This window comes from Aphanomyces astaci, assembly GCF_000520075.1.
Source record: "Aphanomyces astaci strain APO3 unplaced genomic scaffold supercont1.107, whole genome shotgun sequence".
Lineage (NCBI taxonomy): Eukaryota > Oomycota > Saprolegniomycetes > Saprolegniales > Verrucalvaceae > Aphanomyces > Aphanomyces astaci.
This window is the reverse complement of record NW_009798370.1, coordinates 107,059-112,592: the sequence shown is the minus strand read 5'-3', so window position 1 is coordinate 112,592 and position 5,534 is coordinate 107,059.

Genomic DNA, 5,534 nt, shown 5'->3' with positions numbered 1-5,534 from the left:
GACGTTTGACTGGTTGGCAACTTCCAAGTTGCGATGCACTTGGACCGAGATCTTGCCCGTGACGGCGGTGACGGCGAGGGCGGCGAGGGCAATAAATTGGTGCTGAACCATGATGTTGTTGGGTCAATGGAAATTGCAAAATGAGACCAATAACTCTCGAGCTGGTTGTAGTACGTGACTTGCCTTGCGTGGTACTATCATGTCAGCTGTTGTGTGTACTGTCTGTCCACACTATGCATGGCAACGTGATGAAATCGTTAACCTGGTTGGACGGGAGGTTATCGAAATGAGACTCTTATTTGCAGTAGAGCCAATCATACTCGAGTAAATTCGTAGGCTTAAGCCAATGACATTGTATAATTCCAAATATTTCGATTGACTGGATTTCTATTGGCCCCTGCAAGTCGGAAAATCTCTCATTTGCAAGGGGCAATGAGATTTTCTCATCTCTAGCTTCAAGTTGGGCCTTTTAAAAAACTCAGAATAGTGATTCAAATGAGAGATTCTCTCATTTGTAAATTGGGGAATAAAAATAGTGATTCTGAATTCTGAATGTTTTATTAAGGCCTAACTTGAAGCTAGGGATGAGAAAATCTCATTTGCAGAATTGGATACTTTAAGCAAGATAATTCTTAAGTATACTTGACCTAAGCTTTGGTCCTATCCTACCGGTGGGTGGGTTAAGCTTATGGAATGCTCAAAATCGTTTTGAGTTAATTATTACAGGAATAAAAAAAAAACTTACCCGTACTACGTACTACAGGAGTAAGATCGCCCCAAGATTCTGTTGGAATGGCGCACACCCCGGTATTATCAATGTACGATGACATACCATATTCTCCCTATGGCTTAACAGCAGCCCTTGAAGTTCAATGTGTAGGCACTGACTGTGAATGTTGACTATGAAGTGGGATGGTCGCCACCACATTGAAGCATGTACAGTACTATACAGTACTATTAATAGTACGTACCGGTATACCGACTACTAGTACTACAATACTCCGTAGTAATAGTACTATACTTGTAGTAATACACACAGTATTGTCGCAAACATCAGGTATAGTAGTTAGTACTAGTACTTGTTGTACAGTACAGTATAGTTTGCAGTTACTTGTAATAGCCTACGATGAGACTTTACAGTTGTTTTGCATAGGAACTAACAGTTCCTATGCAAAACCAGGCAAACATAAAGGATCTGGCACAGAAAGACCCATATTAATACATGTAACAGCCTGGTACTACAGTACCGGTAGTACTGTAATGGCAAAACCTCGAAATAATTACTTCCTCCGTTCGTGAATACTGTTGACACTTTTTTCAAAACTCCTTTTTGAAGTGAAAATAGGCCGAAATCGCCTCAAACTAGGAGAAAAATGTAGCCAATGAAACGCTCGATCTCAGACAATTTACCAATCAGTTTTATTCGTCGTGAGGGCTGAGATACATGGCTCAGACAATTCGACGACAGCATGAAAATATATGAAAGCTTCGTAGCTCACTCATTTCTCATCCAATTCGCTTCAAACCACTTGCAATCAACTCGCCTAGATGAGCAAGTATTGCTAGGTCAGACAGAAGGACTACAATCGAATCCATGAAGGAGTCACGTAATGCTTCATAGCCCGCCGCCACCGGCGACGAGACCATTCATGACCTCATTCATGAGTGGGACAGTTGCATAAATTTTCAGAGTTTGACGCCAATAGAGCTGATGGAACAGCACAACATATTTAACATCAAATGTCACAGGTTATTCATAATGAGATGAAATTTACCTTGTGTTTTGAAAGGAATCACGCGGAAAGACCATCTAATGCTGAAGGCCATTTAGTTTCACGCGATTCTAAGACCACAGGCGTATTCGCCACAAAAAACAGAACAAGAATGTGCCTTTATCTTCAACAGGAGTTGAGAGAAGTGTAAAGTATGCCGTAGTTGGACCAATATGCTCTTGTGGACCATAAACTTGGTGAAGAGTAGGGACCTCAGCTCCTTACCGATGCATCACATCCTGAAGGGTGTGGTCGTATTTTGGCTAATACTTCGAAGTATGAATAAAAATACGCGCTTCAGACCAAATCAGAAAAATATTACATACAAATTCTTATATAATTATTTTGTTCAAATGTCTGTCAACAGTATTCACGAACGGAGGAAGTATGTATCTGCGCCTTTTTTGCAACTGACAGTATGGACTAGAGTTGACTTGCTATTAATAGTGCAGTACTACTTCGTACTCCGGAGTATTAATAGTACTACGTATTAATAGTACTAGTATGTACTTTTCGTTAAGACTTACTTCGAAGTACTGTACTACCCGGTAGTACTGGTACTAGTACGGGACAGCATTCAATATTAATACCAACCTGGGATACTATGGATAAAATATTGTAATTGTTGAATTAAAGCGTGGATGACATTGGATGAAGTTGTTGGATGAAACCCAAGAGCATCTCCACCACATCCCAACTCGCCAACCCTAAAAATCATTACTACGATGCGGTAATGCTCTAAAGTACTGAGTAAAGTGCTGTAGTGACCAAGCTTTCCGTTGGCCCCGAGAGGCCGTCTGCGCAAGCGCGGCCGTACGAGAGCGCGGATAAATGCTTCTCACTTCACCGAATGATCTATCTTTTCTTCTTGTCGGGCAGCGGCAGGTAGGCCGTAGGCCATGTCGCACCCGGACGAGGCCTGTACACTGTATGCAATGACCTAGCATCATCCTAATTTACTCTCATGTGTACTAATTAGGATATGACTTAATATTAATGTTCGATGACGTTGGTGACGGTTGATACTATCACGGATACAGTATTTGAAATCCATATAAATAATTACTCGGATTATCGAAGTACACTGTATCTGATTTATACGGATAACCCTTAGATAGGACCAGTTTTGGACTTAAGCTCCCACCCGTTGGTTTGTTGGTCCCTAAATAAGTCCAAACATAAGTTCAGCCATGAAAAGTCCTATCATAGGACTTTTTCAAGTTTGAAGACTTGTTATAATAATATTCGCAAGGTGAGCCACCTTGCTCCTTTTTAATATCCAATAATAGTCCACCACACCTTGTTTCTTACCACTCTGTTCCATAATGATTGCAGCACTTGACTTCTGATTTCCTGCAAAGGTGTCGACAAAGGCATCCAAGTTGCTGGTTTTTCATCCTTAATATTTAGGAATTATTTTATTATACTATTTCTATTATAAGTATAAAAACTACAAGTATGTATTTAAATTACCGATGCTTACAAAAGCTAAGATAAAAAGTAAGAAAATATGATATGCTGCAAAAGATATGGAACAGAGTAGTACACACGATTGGCTATAACACTGGCAGAACAGGTTACTGTTTGGACGCTTGAATTTTGTAGAGCTTTGTGTGATGCTGCTCCGGAGAGTTGTGTACTCATGAGTTCACCCCGACTATATCCAATGTCGTTCTCCCCTTACAGCTAACATTATGTTGTGCGCTTGGTTGGTTCGGAATGCCGTGGCTGCTCTGGCGGGCCAACGCGGTGGCGAAAGACGTCTTGGTAGCACCCATCCCAAGTGCTGAAGTGGCGGTTTTAGCACTTGTGATGGGTGCCACCAAGATGTCTTGCGCCACCCGCCCGCGTAACCACGTGATCACACCAGCACGGATTGGATGGTGGAATGAGGGATGACCACATTCATTGGGTTAGTAGGCAAGTGGAGATGTTACTGACTGTGAAGTCTAGACCTGTTCGAATTGACCGAGTCCTGAATACCACATCGCACGATCTTGCTCTCATACACAGCCTACATAATACTGGTAGGATTTACGCTACTGTAGTAAGCTACATATATATACCAGCCCCACGAGATTTAATTGTCTGTCCGAAGCCTAAAAGATGTCACATAGTTTAATCAAGATAAAAATCGCAGTCAAGATAATCTTGCATAGTTTAATCAAGATGAAATTTGAGGTCAATATAATCCAGCATACTTTAATCAATATCATATTCGGACAAAAACTATTAGTTTCAAAATACGCGGCCGAGGCCATTAAGTGCCCGCTGAGCGATTTTAACTTTACAGCGTAATATCAATATCAATATTAGTCAAAATATGGACAATTCAAATGTGTGAATTTTCTGTTAACGGGATTTTCTCAGTGCAACACTAACGAGATGAAGTCGCTACGCGAAATCGATTTGCAACAGTTGCGAATTTGGAGGCTACAATGACCAGGAGTTCGTCGCGCCTTGAACGTTCTCTGTTTCTACGTGGGGGTGCGCGGCCATTCGCAGCGTAGAGGAGGTTAGCTTGCTTCTGATCTCGGGGAGGGGTTCGGCGAATGTAGATTTGAATTGCATCAAGCATGCATTTGAATCTAGCCAATTAGAGGCAATGTACTTAGCGATTGGCCTTCGAATATCGACGTGTATCTCCACATTTTGTTATTTCATCGTAATTTGGAGAGTGGTCCTGGCCGAGTTCTACCGCCCAGCACAGTATCCTCAATGCTCCTTGCATCAACCGCCATCACAGAAGTAGAATATATCGCAACAGGGTGTGATGAATCTACGCAGCGATTTTCGTAATTTCACGGCATCTGATTGGACAAATTGGACAATCTCGAATTCGCAAGGTGCCTTGCGAAATCCTTAACAAATATAAATCAAACATTTGACACTTTGATATTTAACTTACATGTTAGTTACCTTGAGAATGACAACTTGTGGAGTGGGGGGTGGATTTCAGCCTACGCCACAAACAGGCAAGATTTCACTGAGGACGACTGGTGTCATGAAGTACACTGTGTCCACCAGGCTTCCATTACATTGCCTTGTGGCTGAATCGTTATACTCATGCGCTGTGTCCTGTAGAATGGCAGCAAGGCTACCCTATAGTATTTAGACCAGCAATTACCATCGTCAACAAACTTACCAACATGACTTGGTCTATGACTCTATTGGGACAGGAAAAATCCATACTCTTAAGTCTTTATTAAACGTGACGTGTTTGTAACAACGCCCCATGTTCTGTATTAACGACGGAATTGTTGTGATAACGACGATATTATTGTGATAACGACTAGTTTTGTGTGACGACGACTGGTTTTGTGTGAAAGCGACCATTTTATTGTGACAACGACGATTTACATGTGCTAGCGCCATATCTGCTGTGTGGGAATCTAAATTGATCTTTTTTTGCTTTTTTAAATATTTGTTGTGACGGAAGTATTACCTATAAATGAAGGGAACACGGTAACGTTAGTAAGATCCGGCATTTAAGTTTGAAGGTACTAATTTGAGGTGTTACATTAGTTGGGATTGATTGAATGCTACTTACCCCCCTTTTTTACTGTTGAAAGTCCTTGTTGCGAATTTGCCATTCGCAGAACCCCTGAACCCCTCCCAAGAAGGTATCCAAGTGTTCGATTAGGTTGGATATCCTGGGTGTGATCCTATTCGCTAGTTAGATTACTGGCTGCCCAGCAGCTGTCTGATTAGGTTAGGGTTAAGCCCCAGTGTCTACTTGCCACTGGGGGGAATTCACTTTGT